Source organism: Chenopodium quinoa, unplaced genomic scaffold (assembly GCF_001683475.1).
Source record: "Chenopodium quinoa cultivar QQ74 unplaced genomic scaffold, ASM168347v1, whole genome shotgun sequence".
NCBI lineage: Eukaryota > Viridiplantae > Streptophyta > Magnoliopsida > Caryophyllales > Amaranthaceae > Chenopodium > Chenopodium quinoa.
This window is the reverse complement of record NW_018744239.1, coordinates 6,966,983-6,984,704: the sequence shown is the minus strand read 5'-3', so window position 1 is coordinate 6,984,704 and position 17,722 is coordinate 6,966,983. Positions and strand designations below refer to the sequence as shown.

The following is a 17,722-nucleotide window of genomic DNA, read 5'->3' as shown; positions in this document are numbered from 1 at the left end:
TCTCCTCTCCCCACCAACACTATCCAATCTCTAGCTCCTCTATCACCACCACTACATGTTCCACAACCTTTATGCCACCACATCCACCACCAACACTCTTTCTCTTTTCCCTGCCATCATGGCCAACACTCTCTCTCCTCTCCCACGACGACCACCATCACCACATGCTAAAATTTTGTGTGTTTTATATCAACTTTTGAACAATTATAATCAAGAATTCAAGTTGTGAAGCTTAATCAAAGGTAAACCAAGTTTAATTGACAGTTTAATATGTGAAATCAAATTTTTTTCATCCATATCAATCAAATTGGGCAAATTATATAGAGTTTGAAATTTCAAGGTATTTAATTTAAGAAACAAAACAACAATTCAACTGTTTTATATTACATTGGAAATCAAGAATTAACTGATTTCGAATCAATTCGTTGTAAAAATCGAATTTCAATTCATGTTCTATATTAACGAATTATGTTCTAAAAAATTAAGTATGTTCTAAAATATGTTGCATATGTTCTAAAAAATATTGCACATTGTTTGCTCGCTTCATATTAGTTTGAATGTTTTAGAATTTTTGCTCATTTGATAAATGAACAAAGAATAGTTGTTCATTTGATAAATGAGCAAACAAAACAAAGAAATATTGTTTGCTCATTTAATAAATGAACAAAGAATTATTGCTCATTTAATAAATGAACAAAGAATTATTGCTCATTTATCAAATGAGCTAATATTATTTGCTCATTTGATAGATGAACAATAATTATTTGCTCATTTGATAGATGAACAATAATTATTTGCTCATTTGATAGATGAACAATAATTATTTGCTCATTTGATAAATGAACAAATAAATGTTGCTCATTTGATAAATGAGAAAAAAAAAAATTTACTCATTTGATAAATGAATAAAGAATCGTTGCTCATTTGATAAATGAGCAAATAATATATATATATATATATATATAGCTCCTCGTAAGATAATGATAATCCTTATCGTTAATAATTGATATCACTTAAGCAAAATTAACGAATGAGATTTGAAAATTTAATTTTAAATGTAAAAAACAACGAATAGTGATTTATGATTTTAATTATTTAAAAATAAAAAAAAATCTTTTCACATAAAAATAATCCTACGAATGACATAACATATTTTAAAATAATTATTTTTTATAAAAACTAACATGTAACTAACAATAGCGAATAAGGTGGCATCATAAATCTATAACCTTTAAAAAGTCACAACTTGGCAATTAGAAAACCCTTATGAATAGTGTGGTACCCATTTTATCCCTCAAAATATGTATTTTACGATTACTATTTTACCCTTTTCTTAACTTTTGTTTGCTGTGTCATTTCACTTTTGATCTTTCCCATGGTTTCGCTCATACCACTCATTTATTTATCTTTGTTCTTCTCTCTCCTCTCATCTCAATTCTCTCCTAAATCATCATGTGTTAAGTTCGAAAGGGTTGCAATCATGTGCATCATAGTTCATGAATTCTTCTAAGTTAATCTCATCTAACCTAGGTAAGTGGTTATTACAAATCCAGGGATAATTCAAGTTCCTAAATTTAATTTGAATCGATTAAACTCTGAAATTTTATGAATTTCTTTAGATCTATTCGATTTCTGCAATATTTGATGACGACGATTTGGGTCTGCACCATTAATGTGGCTTTTAGGTAAGGTTTTTTTTTTTTTTTTTTTTTAATCTTCAAATATAAATTTCATAATCTAGGTTTTTAAAGATGATTTATGGGTTTAATTTTTTGCATAATTATGGGATTTTGTAGGTACTTTGTTTGATTAAATCGTTGAATCTGTCAACATTTGGGTTTTCTATAGATTGTGATGAATTTGATTTTTGTTTGCTTGGAACTTTTCCGGGTAATTATGATTTTATCATGTTCATATGTGATACATGTTTTATTTCTATTGCTGATTTTCTTCAAAAAATCAATAATTCATGTTATTCTTTTTGGTTTGGTATTTGCAGATACCAATTGCACCTTAATTTTTAAAAATTTAGATGGCTAAAAGTTCATTCAAATTCAAGCAGCCTTGTGCTTCGTACAATTTCTTTTTTTCTATGCCTTTTAAAATTTTGAATTTTTGGTGTAATTTGAATGTTTAATGATAATTTTTGTGGAATATGCATCTGAGTTTGTTTCTAATTATGAATCTTGGAAGCAAATGGTCCTAATTGATAATTTATTTGGTTTTTTGTTCTAGGCTGATTGAATGGTACAAAGAAATGGGGTATGAAAAGTAGTTTTTTAGCAAGGGCTCAATGGCAGGAAAAGGAGGGAAAAGGCTATTGGCTGGTAAAACAATTGCGGTTAACAAAGAGAAGGAATAAGAAAGACCCCACATTTCTCGTTGTTCTACACACCTAGTCTTCCAGTAGCCTTTCCTCATTTATTTAAATTGAGATCAATATAATTTTTCAAGTAGCATTTAGATTGATATAATTTGATTTCAGTGGGTTTGTATGGTTTGTCATTGTGCTGCATTTTTTATTTTATGATGCATAATCGACACTTGTGAAGCTTAAGCATGGCTCACAGTGTAATCTTAGCCCGACAACCCAAGATTCCATGGATTTTGAAACGAGCTGGAATGTTTCGGAGGTCTTATTTACTTTAATTTGCCTTTCTGCAATCCTTCCTCTTGGGTTAATGGAAGTAAATAAACTGATGGAAGGTATCTCCTTTATTTTCCATATTATTATCTTTGTGTAAGCTCAAGCATGGCTCACAGTGCATGTTTGCCTATGGGTTAGCTTAGCTTAGCTTTGATCTTCATGTCAACTTAAAATGTGAACTTAGTATCTCTAATCTTTATTTAAAGAAAAGTATCTTTGATATTGGTGTTGAAAAAGGTCATCATTATTTCAATTATCTGGTATAGAATTTTGCATTAATGACATTCATATGATAAATTGAGGGAAAATATATCAATACTGCTATGAAATTCGAAAATGTGATGATGATTGAGATTATGTGAATTTCATGTTCTTCATGGTTCTATTTCTCTATGCACACTTTTTTCTTCTAATTTTATATATTTTGAATTATTATTGTTGATTTGATAATGATTTTGTTTAAATTATGATGATTTGATTGGTAATTTAAATTTTTGTTAGTTTTGAGTGTTAGATTATGGATTTGTTGGTAGTTTCTGTTTTGAATTTATGAGTTTTTGTATGTTTATTTATTTATATTTTTTATTTTTTTGAATTACTAATGTTTGCAAATTTGGTTGGATTTGTTGGCTAATTGGACTTCAAATTTGAAATGAATGGATAAGGAGTTGGTAAAGTGGCGTGAACCATAAGCTTATCAACCTTAATATCAGGGGCCAACGTGGAAGAATTAATATATAGGGTTTGCCAAAATTTTTGAGCATTTCTTTCTCAAATTAGTAGGATGGAGATTTGTAAAATTAGCAAATAATTAAAGTAATTGAAAGGCTTTGCTTGGAAAAGGTCACTAGATCAACTTGTTCTATGTGATGATGACTGATGAGTCTCTTATATTAATTGTATGTACTTGAATAAGCTTGAATTATTTGGATGCATGGATGTGGGTGTAACGGTTTAATTTCAAAATTTTCCCTAATTGCTTTCACAAGCCTCTAACTTTAGCCGGCCAGTTTTGTTTTTTCTCTTCTTTTTATAGAGGAAATAAAGAGAAAGAAGGGTTGGATGTTGGTTTTGAATGTGATCTAAGGATTGCAACTAAATGGCCTTTCTACTGCTGCAGGCACCTTATGAAATTAAGGAGTCAAAGCAGGAATGGTTGAATTGATGGGGAAAAAGCTCAAATTTAATGAAGAGATAGCTGTTGAAGCAATGGCCACTAAAGAATAGTAGAAGAAAAAGCTCAAAATCTATGAGGTTGGCAGACACTAAGCTAGAGCCTCCAGGTTGAGGGATATAGTGGAAGAACTGACCCGCCAGCTTAAGAACTTGGACAATAAAGATAATAACAAGAATAAAACTTGTTCGAGATATGTATGTTGTGGCCTTTGGAGTGACTTTGGAATTGACTTTGTTGGTACATAATGGGAAATTGATGTACCAGAACAGCAAGCTCAAATGAAATGGAATTGTTAAAAGTAGAATCACTTTTATTGTGATTTTTTAGGCTTATATTTATAGTCAATTTATTCATCTCATCTGGGTTTTTCTTTGTATAATAAGGAAATAGTAGCTTCATAGTATTGAAATATTGGTAGCTTTTCTCCAAAAAAAAAAAAAAAAAAATCTTCGTAGTTCTACCCATAGAGCACAAAAAGATTAAATTACCGTTTTTTATGATCAACACTTAGAATCTAGGAACTAGGAAGCAGGTACAATGCTAGAACTAATTCATGTGTCTTTACAATTATTGTTAATATCTTCTTACAATTAAAATTGGTATGACTTAGGATTTTACATAATGTGCCCCAATATCATATCATATAATGTGACTCAAAGAAGTCCAATATCTCAACATTTAAATTGGCAATGTGACTCAAAAATAATCAAATCCATTTTCTCAATATGAAATTTAGATAAACATCCGACTATTCTTTTGAAACATCATCAAATCATATGCAACATTATTTTAATACTTAATTGCAACAAATTCAATTCCACTTTTAAGAAGATTACATGTAATTCGAATTGCAATTGCGAGAATAACTTCTATATAACCCGATTCACAATCATTAAAAGTACATTACTAATTTAATGCGCGCGGACATTATAACTAGTCTAATATATAAAGTGAAAGGGGGGTTTTTGGGTGATAAATTTACTTCCAAAAATACCCCCCCTCTCATCCTTAAAAAAAAACTACCATCCTTATTTAAAAAGAAAAAAAAATTACTCCCTCCGTTCCTTTTTGTTTTTGACGTTTGGAATTATGCTCAGTTTTTAAAAAAATTGTATAAAGTTGGGGTATACTAGCATAACATCAATGATTAAAAGTACAATTTTATTTAAAAAAAAATATTGTACATGTGGGGTAACAAAAGTTGGAAGAAAGTAGAAGAGAGAGGAGAGAGAAAGTATGAATGAGTATTGGAAAACCATTAAAAAAAAGTACAATTACACATGGAAAAGTAGGGATAATTGAGTATCTATATTGTAAAGTAAGGGTGATTTTGTCCAATATATATATGACTAAAAAAGGGTAGAAACTCAATGTAAAGAATAAAAAGAAACATCCTAAATGGAAACGTAAAAAACAAATGGGAACGGAGGGAGTATCATTAATATAAAAAAAAAAAAAGGGAAAGTCATATCCTATTATTTAGCCTCAATGACATTATCAATATATATTTTTTTAATAACATATCTTTTTTTAAATGCCTAACGTCTCTTATCATAGCAATTAAATTAAATTAATTTTTTTATTGTCTAAATTGTTTGTCTAAAAAATTTAGAGTTACCTGGAGAAAAGAATTCCGAACATAACTGAGCTCACCATCACCTTTATTCATATGAAGAAAATCATTAATTCCCATTTTAATTTTGTATTCTACTTCTAGTTCTTCCTTTTTTTTTCCCAGAAATCTCCCTTACAAAATTGAAATTCCTTTCAACGCACAAAAGCTATTAATGAATCAAATAATTAAAAAAAAAAACTTAAGAGTCTAATTAAGAATTATAAGAAGCATTTTTTTGAGATGTGTGTACTAAAAATCCGTGCATTACACGGGCTTTCATCTAGTGACCTTAATTTGGGAATTACGGGTTTTCCTAGTATTATTTAGGAAAAGGGCTCTTTAAAAAAAAATACCACTAAATAAACATTTTTTTATTTAGGAATAATACACTTTAATAATCCCAACTATTAGTGATTTGCTTTTACTAATCCCAACTAAGGTTTGTTATCTAATAATCCCAATTATGCTATGAGTTTGCTTTCAGCGGTCCCAGTCGGGCAATGACGAGTCAATGACCTATTATAACAGGTAATCATGACCCGTGTCGACACGTGATTGGTTCAAAATTTTAAAAAATATATATAAAAAAAAAAAACCAAACACCTCAGTCACAATCCCCTCCCCCTTCCCCCACCGTAAAACCCTTAGACCAGCCCCTAACCCCACCGAAAACCGGCCGGCAGCCCCCTTTAACCACCTAAAATGGCCGGTTGACCCCTCCCAACCCCCAAAACTGATACAACCGCGATCAACCACCTACAGACCAATACCCCAAGCATAGTTAGAGTCGAGGACAAAAATTCACCGGAAAGTTGGTAAATTGATTGCGTTTGTGTTAAAAAAAATTCGAAATTTAATCCGGTTTGATTTTTGGAGTTGTCTTTTGTGCAGCTAGAAGGACGAATTGTAACCGCATCTTCCATATCTCTGCTCCGACCACAAACAGAAGTGTAACCGAACTTAGGAAAGTCATCATCAATGGTGGATTCCTTAGGTTTTTCACTGGAAATTTCAAGGTCAAAATTCTCACAATCACACGCCACCGGTAAAATCAAGGACAACTGTTGTTATTGTTGATGTTTATCTTGATCTTCGATTTTGCGGCGTTTCAAGCGAGTAGTTTCGGCAATATTTATTAATTTCCATAATAGATCAATCAGCATATATAACTAATCAAAAAGCATTAAAATAAGAGAGTAAAACAAAAGTATGACAGATTTGTTTATAAAGCCGGCATAACAATATGCAAATGCGGAGGCTTTCCAAAGGGAGGTTTGATAGGTACCTGGACATACATATCAAGGGGCATAAGAGACATTTCGCATGAAATTTACCCATCTCTCTCCTCCTTTCTCTCACCCCCATGTGCTGAATTTAAGTGTACCACTGGGTGATTAATAGTATCACTAGATGATCAAATAGTATCATTGAACATTCAGTGGTACTATATATTCATTCAATGGTACTGTATATTCATTCAGTGGTACTAACTACGTGTAGAAATAGAATCACTACATAGTCAATGATATTATATAGGCTTTCAGTGGTACATTTAAAACTGGTCCCACATGCCCATCTCTCTCCTCCTTTTCTCCCACCCCCATGTGCTTTACAATACTTTTCAATATTTTAATGTTTGATATGTATTTGCACATACATATCAAACCTACATTAGTACTTCCTCTGCAAATGCGAGGCTAACATACTCAACGTCATCCATGATGTTTTGCCCAAGACCCTGGTTGATTGCGGTTGTGCTGGTTTTGGGGGTTAGGAGGGGTCGGCCGACCGTTTTAAGGGGTTTAAGGTGGCGGCCGGCCGATTTTCGGTGGGGTTAGGGGTTGGGCTAAGGGTTTTACGGCGGGGAAGGGGGAAGGGGAGTGGCTCGGGTGTTTGGGTTTTTTTTTATTTATTTAATTTTGGACCAAACACGTGCTGACATGTGACTTTTAAAACCGAAAAAAAAAAACTCTTTTCAGCTGTTAACCGGCTAGTGGTGTTTCGGGGTTTTTTGATGTCCTGCGGGAGAGTTACAATTCCGAGACTGGAACCGGACGCCTGTACCTGCAAAACAAACGGATGCTCCGGATGATGGGAGATCCGCCTCCAACGGTCAAGTTAGTACTTGATTAAGGAGTAATTAATGCGGAAAAAATGTAATTGGGTCTCTCTAGGTGAGAGTGTTAAATGTGCGTAATCCCCTTTAATGAGGATTAATGGGCATATTATATGCCTTGGGATGCATGCCAATACTAGGTTTAGGTTAAACCTAAGGCTGATTGGGCTTCCCACAAAAATTGGGCCTTGTTGGCTGATTTATCCATTTGGCATGGATGGACACGTGTCGCGTCGCAATTGGTCCATGGAGGACGTATCTCTGGTTGACACGTGGAAAGCTCCCATTGGCCTACGTGATGGACACGCGGCGGAACCTGGCTGGTCCACGTGTCAGATGCTGATTGGTGGATAAAAATCCCCTAATCATTTGCCCCTCACAGGTGGCACGTGACTGGTCACGTGTTACCTGTGACAGGTGTCGCACCGTAACAGGCGACGGCCTGCTACAGGTGTCACGCGGTGAAAGGCCGAGAGATTTTCCCGCCCAAATTTTGAATTTTGGGAGTGACTCTTCGCCTTCTCATTTTGCCTATATAAGGGTGTGTTGACTTCAGTCATTTTCACACTTGAGAACTTTTGAAGAGAACATTCGGACCCCTGAACTTGCTCTGACATTCGGGACTCTTTCTGCCTACCATCTGCTCTGACAAGCCGGCTACTCAGAATTTTCAGAACTTCGTCAACTTCGCTCGTTCAGGTAACCGTCGGTTCTCATCCTTTTATTTTTCTTTATTTTTCCTTTTTGAAATGGCACCACGGAAGCACACGACACGACCTAGGTTAGTGATCAGTCGGTCACCGGGGACGGCTGAATCTAGGACTAGGAGTGCCGCCTGCCCTTTTCTGGACCCATCTTTGCCCTTTATACAAAGTCCGACTGTATCTGTGTCTATGCAGAGCATGATGGCCAGAACAAAAAAGACTGCCAGGATCTCAAACTCAGACGGCTACTCCCACAGGGTGCCGATTAGTGAAACATCTGACCAGGCGCCAGATGTGGAAGTGAAACAAAGCGGCTTGAAAGCCGGCAGTTCTGAGGGAGGAGTCAAAGTGACCCCTTCCCATTTTACAGTTGACAATTCTACATTCTCTCCTGCTCCTTTTAAAGGAGAAGAGGCGGGCCCCTCCGGGAGAGGGGAGGAGTCGTCCTCTTCGGACTCGTCAGAGGACGAATCCGAGTCTAGCTCTTCTGGCCATGCTTCTCTGGACACAGAAGAGAAAAACATTCGCCTACAAGAGGCGAGGCTTTCTCACGCAGTTGAGAAGGGGGACGATTGGGCGGAGCCATCCGCCTCTCACCGAGAGCAAAATACCCCCTACTACTGCACGGTACCTCGAGGCCGGATCACGGCCATGCAAGAGAAAGTGGGGAGCTTTATCGCAAACCACACAATGGGCCCTGGCTTTTTAGTGTTCGTGCTGGATCCAGAAGACACAGTCGTCTGGCCGGCTGGTACCAGTTATGATGGCGCCTGCTTTGGCTGCTACGAGGCGGCCATCAAGGCTGGGATGCGCTTCCCACTACATCCGGCTGTTCAGCGGATCTTGGATGGGTATGAGTTGGGGTAATGGAAGTTAGCCCCGAACTCCTGGGTCAACGTACTCGGCTATGTGGCCGGGTGCGAACTGCACGGGGTGGAGCCGAACTTCGAGGCTTTCGCCCACATGAACTACCTCAGCCGGACCCCTAAGGCAGGCGGTACCGGCTGGTATCAATTGACGAGCCACAGGGACTACCTCATGACAAGAGGTAAAGCAAACAAATGGAAGGACTGGCGGAGCACCTTCCTTATCATTGAGAGTTCAGACACAGAGCTGAACAAGCGCTTCAACATGTGGAACAGGAATCCGCCCCTTCTTGCAGGCGGCCGCAGCATGCCGCTTGTTCCCCCCAAGGCTAAGAAAGAGATCCTAGATAAAGGACTCTTCAAAGTAGAGTCGAAGGTGAACTCTACTTCAGGGGTACGAGAGCAAGTACCCCTGCACTGCGTCCCGAGCTTCAAATGGCTCTACGACGAGTACTTTTTGACCGCCTGTGGCCTCAGCAGTCGGTGCTCAAGAGGTAGCCGGCCTGTCGAATACTCTGTTGTTCCGTGCATTTCTTGTTATGACTTTTATTAACTTTGCTATTTGTTTTTGCAGCGGACGCCATGAGCAAAATTACCGCCTCCAAGACTGCGGCGGCCATGTTGCGGGCCTCCATCATGCAACAGTCTTCAACCGACTCCCCCAACAAGGGGGCACCCTTGGTGGGCTTCGAACCTTTCACCCTCTTTTTGGAGTTGTGTTTATGCATATACTGACTCTTTTCTTCTTTTTTAGACGGGCGCTCCAAGAGCTTCTTCTTCCCAACAGCCGGACCCCAAGGCCCGGAGGACGACTGTTGCGAGCTCTCCTTGTTCTGCCAGGAAACATGTGGCGGCTGAGAAACAGCCGGCCACTTCTTCTAAAACTCCAGCTGGGCCACCTAGAAGTATGAAATTATCCTTGTAAATTTTAGACTTGCTCCCTTCTTTACTAGGTCTAATCCGTTTGTTTATGCAGCCGGCCCTCAGGAGCCTGACTTGGTCGAGGTGGCCAAGTCTATGATCAAGGCCGTTCCTCCAGCTGAAAGGGAGGCGGTCAGGGGTGTCGGCACCCTTGACCTAGACGGGATTGCAGGGGTCCTTGCTGAGGTATACTTAGCATATTTTTGAGTATTTGAATTCCAGGACGCCTGTTTTCTTTTTTGTTTTGAAACTGACGCCTGTTCCCCTTTTTACTTAGGCCCTGCTCCGAGTGAACGGCCTTCGCAAGCCGCTTGACCGGAAGAACAAAGAGGTAAAGGCTGCAAAAGCTATGGCCGCCTCTGACTGTGGTAAGGCAATGTTTCAAATTGCCCAAAATGAAGTTCTGACCATTGATATTCTTTATTATCAGGCGCAGGCTACCGCCGCTATCCGGGCTCAGTTAGAGGCGGCCCAGAAGAGGAATAGCGAGCTGGAGGTGACCATCAACAACCTCAAGGCCGAGCTGAGACCTCTTCGCCAAAAGATGTCCTCATACGAAACCTTGGAGAAATCCTTGGCGAGCGTAAAGGAACGCCTGGTGACCCAGGAGAAGAGTCTTACTCAGGAGCTCTCGGAAAAGGCCGAGCAAGAAAAGAAAGAGCTGGTCCGGGAGATGATGGAAGACTCTGCTCAAATCCAGCGCATGACTTGGGGCCGCCTCTTCCCCAATGCCGACTTTGCCTCATGGGAAAAAACGTACCGCCAGTGTTCTGATAGATATAATCAAGAGATCCTGGCGGCTGCTGAGGAAGAGGCGTTGGAGGAGGAGGAGCATCCGGTAGTGGCGCTTGTGCCGCTTGGGGGTAATGCATCAAAGAAGGATGCAGCTGAAGCCGAGTCCAGCAAGAAGAGTGCTGACCAGGCGGCAGCTGCTAATATTGAAGATCTGCCCCCTTCTTAAGCTTTATGTCTTCTTTCCACGGCCTGCGTGCCGTTTGTTTGTATTTACCCGGCCAGGGGGCCGGGGCTCTGAATATTTTGCCGGTCTTTAATGACCGGCTTCCTTTTAATGAATATTTTTGTTTTGCTTCAAATTTGTTTAAGTATTGAATATTCTGATATCCAATTGTACACTATACCGACTGTTTTACATGGCCGATAGTTGCAGACAGGTACGGATAGTTAGTCACGCCGCCTATGCCCCTGGACGACTGGTCGTCTGTTTCCAGGCTAGATGATCAGTCGGCCATTTATCCAATCGGTATTCGAACCATTTTAAATACTGGATCCCCTTTAGGCAGGCGGTCCTGTCATTTGTAAAATTAACCAAGTAGGAAAGTGGTTTCCTACTTGTCATGTTTTTAGGCTAGAGACTTTAGGCCGTCTAGGCCGACTGTTCCCCGCCATATTTAATCTAGTGTGAACAGGTGCTGTATGAACACCTTTTTAGTTTCATACTAAATTTTTAAGGAGTGACCAAGTAAACATGATTGTTACCTTGTCGCCAAGTAACTGAGTAGTAGAGGTATCAAGCGGTGGGTACCGGTTGTTCCCCTTTATTCGCCAATGTTTGTTGGCTATTAACTCATAAAATACCAACTGTTCTTATCCCAAGTAGTTCAGTCGGTCGGTTGACCCGGATGGTTACTGCGAACACCTGCTTGACGTGATTAGTCAGTTAAGTGAGATATCCTTGTCCGGGAAACGACTACGTGGTTGTCTTGGTTAGACAGTCGTATAGGTGCCGTGTAATGATTTTATAGAACAATGTTCCACCCAAAAAGGGAGCTGCTCTCTGCGACGAATTTCATCCGGATAGATGCCGTCGGACGCCTGCTATAACGTTGGGACAGGTCGAATTGAATTTTTATATTTTGATCAGTTGGCTTGGCGCCTGGTCTGATCATTTTAGCCATGAGCCTTTGATAGTTCTTGGTGAACTGTATTATGGGAGTGTAGCCGGTTGAGTGAAACAAGCGGCGTGCCCCTCTTAAGTAAGAATAAAAATTAAACATGGAGAGTAGCCGACTGTTTGTCAGTAGGCATGCCCCTCTTAAGTAAAAATGAAAACTGAGTATGGAGAGTAGCCGACTGTTTGTTAGTAGGCGTGCCCCTCTTAGTACAAAATTGAATGAAACAACAAACTTTAATTAAGTAGCCCTTGACTATTTACATCATTCAAAAGAAATATTTCTTAAGATTATCTACATTCCAAGTTCGAGGCAACGGTTGTCCGTCTGGTGTTCCCAGACGGTAGGTACCGTCCCTGACCTCTTCACAGATTCGGTAGAGTCCTTCCCAGTTGGGAGTTAGTTTGCCAGACTCATTAGCCCTACCAACTGCTTCCATTTTTCTAAGTACAAAGTCCCCCACTTTGAGTGGACGCCTGTGTACTTTTTTGTTGTATGATCTAGTCATTCTCAGGCGGTAAATTTCATGGCGCAAGACAGCATTGCCCCTCCTTTCAGGAAGTGAGTCTAATGCCAGGCGCATGGCTTCCCAGTTTGCCTCTTCGTCATATAGCATTACTCGAAGAGTCGGCTCGTAGTGTTCTATTGGAAGAACAGCTTCCGCACCATAAGTTAGGAGGAATGGAGTTTCTCCAGTCGCCCCTTTTTCAGTCGTCCTAATGGCCCAGAGAACATGTGGTAATTCATCCGCCCATAGGCCGCCTGCTCGTTCAATCTTTTTCTTGAGACCGTCTGAGATGATTTTATTAAAGGCTTCTACCTGGCCGTTTGCTTGTGGACGGCCGATAGATGCAAAGTAGTGTGCAATTCCTTGGTCACCCAACCAGCTTTTGAGAACATGCGTCTCAAATTGGGGACCATTATCAAAAACCATAGACATGGGAACCCCGAACCGAGTGATGACATTTTTCCAAATGAATGAAATTACATCCTTCGTCTTGATTCCCTTTACAGCCTCCGCCTCTACCCATTTAGTGAAGTAGTCGACGGCAACAAGTATGTACCTCCTTCCGCCTGTAGCAGGCATATATGGACCCAGAATATCCATGCCCCACTTAGCAAACGGTAGTGGGCTATGAATGGTAGTGAGGTCAGTAGCCGGACGGTGAATTAGTTTGCCAAACCTTTGGCACTTGTCACATTTTTTCACCATCTCCATCGCATCTGCTTCTAAAGTAGGCCAAAAGTAGCCCTGCCGCCTTGCCCGTTGAGCAAGCGTCCTACCGCCTATATGGGAAGCACAGTAACCAGAGTGAAGATCGTCCAGTATCTCTCGCCCCTTTTCTGGAGTAACACAGTTTAAGAAGGGTTGAAGGTACCCCCTTTTGTGAAGTTCTCCCTTTATTATTTCAAAACTGGTTGCTCGTTTTCTTAGTGCTGCCGCCTGTTGATGATCATCCGGCAGGGTACCATTTGTCAGATATGCCCTGATTGGATCCATCCAGGTTGAGCTTCTGTCTAAGATTCCAATAGGTTCTTCCTCAATGCTTCTCCTCTCCATTACTTCCCAAAAAACAGTTCGAGGAGTATCACAGGAGGCGGATGATGCTTATGTACCTCCAGATCAGGACTAATGCCTGGCATATCATGGACTTCGAATGCAAAGGTGTCCTTGTATTCTTTCAATAGTTTGTGAAAGTCGTCACCCAGGTCCCTTAGAGCAGTCGTCCCAACCTTGATTGTTCTGTCAGGACGCGAGTCATCTAACATCAGGTCCGTATGCTCACCAGCTGGCTGAGGGCGGAATTCATCCGACCGCTCCTCTGCCAATGATTGCTATTTTCTGTCTTTTCTTGCGGCCCCTGTCTGGGATGCCTTTCTCTTTTTGCCGCCTGCTTCTTGAACAGGCGCACTCTCCTTGACATTGTCAAGGTCTATTTTTCCACCACTCGACCCAGTGGCCATAACAGTGGGCTTGACATCCGAGAGATAGCACTCTCGGGCCATCCTCTGATCTCCCCTTAGGGACCCGACTGTTCCATTATCCCTCTCAAACTTGAGCAACATAAGAGATGGGATTATAACAACTGTTCTTCTACTACCAGGAACCGGACTACCATGTGTCGTCCTTCCCCTTTTTCGCCCAGGCGGATGGGTAAATCCACTCGTCCCACTGGGTGGACGACTCCTCCTCCAAACCCTACTAAAGGGTGGGATGCCGGATGTATGCAATCAGTCTGATATTTTAGTTTCGACAGACATTTGCTACTGATGAGATCTGAGGAGCTTCCGGTATCTATGAGGATTCGGCCAACTCTCTGGTTGGCCACTTTACATTCAATAACGATAGGGTCGTCATGCGGCCCTCTTACCCCCTCCTAGATCTTCTTCAGTGATGACAATCTCAGGAAATGAATATTTGGAGGGCCGTTCTTGGTGAACGGAATTTACATCTAACCGTCTGATATTGTCTTTGTTGCCCCTAATAGTGGGGCCGCCTCCTGAGAAGCCTCCTGCAATGGTGTAGACGACTGCATCATCTGTATCGGAGCTGTCGGCCTGTTGATTCTTTTTGGTCGACTGCTTTTTCGAGGAAGTGTTCCCCGTAGATTTCTTGACATAAGTGTCAAGATCACCTAGCTCTGCCAGGCGGTCCAGATATCGCATGAGACTGATGCATTCATTGGTGTGATGACCAACATCTTCATGATAATCACAGAATTTTTCTTGGTTCCAATTGTTTGCAGAACCCTTCATGGGGACCGGCTTCTCAATTGAGATCCGTCCCTTGATTTCCTTTAGGATAAATTGGCTATCCTTGTTAAACACATACTTTGGGGAGTATGGTTTGAATTCTTTTTTCTTCTTCTGGGACGGCTGTTTCGAGGAATCAGTTGCCCAGACCTCTTTTCTCTTCTCGTCTTTGTTTGACGACTGCTTCTTTCGTCCTTCTCTTTTGTCGGACCTTTTCCCGTCTGACTGTTTTACCGTACTACAAAGATCAGTTGCCTGTATATAGGCTTCCGCTTCAATCAAGGCCTCTTGAAGAGTCGCCACCCTCTTTCGGACCAAATCAAATTTGAAGGTCGACCCGTCTTTGAGACCTCTGAAAAAGTCAGTATAGGCTACTTCATCCGGTAACCCTTGAATCTGTATTCTCATCAGGTTAAACCGCGTGATGTAAGAACGAAGCCCCTCCTTCTCGCCCTGCTGAATTGTTCCTAAATCAAGGGTCGTCTTCTTCGCAGGGATGTTCATGGCGAAGTTGGAGGTGAATAAGTAAGCAAGCGTCTTGAAGTTATTTACACAACCAGTCGGCAGGTTGCCGAACCATTGTTGTGCGATTCCTTTGAAAGTCGCTGGGAAACACTTGCACCAAGTGGGATCATCCAACCCTTGAAGGTACATCAGGTTGGTGAATGCCATCAGATGGTCTTCTGGGTTATTAGTGCCGTCATAGGCGCCTACTAATACATTTTTCACTTTGGCCGGCTGAGCGGCTTCAGTAATTTCCTTGGAGAAGGCCGACGGCTGTTCACCAAGTCTAAGCAACCGTAGCTGCCAGTCCATAGGTTGGACATTTTTTGCTGCATGTCCACCAAACGGAGGTGGCTGTAAAAAATACTGTTGTTGCGGTACAAACGGTAAGTTTGGTACCGCCTGGTCGCTATGAAAGCCGGACTGACGGGAGGTGTCGCTTGACTGACTCTCATGATACGACTGAGTATGCCTCATCGAGGTATTTCGCAGACTGTCTTGGAAGTTTGAAGTAGAGGCCGACTCTGACAATCGGTCACTCTTCTTCTGCTCTAGCAGTAGCCGAGCGTCTGTGTATGTTTTCCTCGACCCGTCCGCCTGAATATGACGAACATGTTTCCTATTTCCTGGAGTAGGAAAACGGTATTTTGTGAAATCAAGGGCAGGTGGCTCCCACTTCCTAGATTTAGGATGAGGGGTCGCCTCTCGCCCTTGAACTGGCTTCCTCTTCCGTGAAGTGGAGGGTTTCTTAGCCGACTGCTCCTTGTCCAGAGCAGGCGGCTTCTTGTTGATCAACTCTTGAATTTCTCCCTTGAAGTCCCTCATGAAGGTCATGAGTTCGTTCCTTGTGATGGGAGCAGACCCATCAGTCGGCTGCTGCCGAACAGGCGGTGCGCCTGCTGGCTCGCTTCCAGTTTGAAGATGTTCCCGTTCCCTCCTTTCGGTATGACGGGTACGTCGGGCCCTTAGGGTCCCGTCTGAAGCTGTGTGAGTTTCAACTTCAAATTCATTCTCAGTATCGTGGTCCGACTGAACTAGAGGGTCGTCCAGGGGACGTCTCTCTTCAGGAGCCGGTACAAACGTGGATGCCATCTCAGAAGTACTCTCCCCACAGACGACGCCAAGATGTTTCGGGGTTTTTTGATGTCCTGCGGGAGAGTTACAATTCCGAGACTGGAACCGGACGCCTGTACCTGCAAAACAAACGGATGCTCCGGATGATGGGAGATCCGCCTCCAACGGTCAAGTTAGTACTTGATTAAGGAGTAATTAATGCGGAAAAAATGTAATTGGGTCTCTCTAGGTGAGAGTGTTAAATGTGCGTAATCCCCTTTAATGAGGATTAATGGGCATATTTATATGCCTTGGGATGCGTGCCAATACTAGGTTTAGGTTAAACCTAAGGCTGACTGGGCTTCCCACAAAAATTGGGCCTTGTTGGCTGATTTATCCATTGGGCATGGATGGACACGTGTCGCGTCGCAATTGGTCCATGGAGGACGTATCTCTGGTTGACACGTGGCAAGCTCCCATTGGCCTACGTGATGGACACGCGGCGGAACCTGGCTGGTCCACGTGTCAGATGCTGATTGGTGGATAAAAATCCCCTAATCAAGTGGGACTAGTATAATTGAAAGTAGATGAAAGCCGTGCGATGCACGATTTTTCATACATATATCTCAAGAAAAGATATTTTCCTATATACTCTAAGTTTTTTTTTTTTTTTTTTTTTAATAATTATTTGATTTATTTTACAATTTAATAATTTCAGAAAAAATACAAATAATAATTTAATTAAAATGATATTGCCAATTACAAAAGTATAATTTTCTTAATGTAATTTATAATGCGACTTAATTTATTGTTGTTTGTATTTTATTCACTGTTGTTAGTTATATGACAATAATATGATATTTTTCAAAAAAAAAAAAAATTGTAAATATGATATTTCATTGATTACATATTAGGATAAAATATATAATGTGAAAAGATAATAATTTTTTATTTTTAGAATAATTTAAATCCTAAATCATTATTCGTTGATATTTACGCTTGAAATTAAACTCTCAAATCTATATTTCATTTTGTATATTTCTTGTGATCTCTACCAAATTATCTGTCTTTTCAAATTTTTAGACACAAAATGTATAAAGAAGGTAAAGTTTTTTATTGTGTTATAAGTTTTCAATTTTTTTTATGAAAAAAAACATCTTATTAATCGGGTATTTAGATAAAACCATTAATTTCATAAGATAAATTTTTATTGTTTTTAATGATTTTAAATCCTAATATCTCATGGTTTTTTATACATAAAATCTCATAAAAATAATTTTTGTAATTAGATCATACTCATAATATTTTTGATTACTTTGCTATTGTTTGTTAAGGATAATTTTTTATTAATTTTATGTAATTTATTCCCCTAATAAATATTTTGATAAGAACATTAAAAATAATAGTTATTAGATGTAATATTTCGATGTAAAAAAATTTGTATTAAATTTTTTT

At 40.2% G+C, this 17,722-nt stretch overlaps 1 long non-coding RNA gene across 2 annotated transcripts; it reads left to right on the top strand.

The window, feature by feature from the left end:
• The first annotated feature begins 1,330 nt into the window (after positions 1–1,330).
• Positions 1,331–4,177, top strand: LOC110694415. Of its 2 annotated transcripts, XR_002505826.1 has the most exons (4): positions 1,331–1,530; positions 1,620–1,685; positions 2,236–2,706; positions 3,768–4,177. It is a non-coding gene; the product is annotated as an uncharacterized LOC110694415 (long non-coding RNA). The 2 variants fall into 2 exon arrangements; XR_002505825.1 differs by having other exon boundaries at positions 1,340–1,530; positions 2,236–4,177.
• The last annotated feature ends 13,545 nt before the right edge of the window (positions 4,178–17,722 follow it).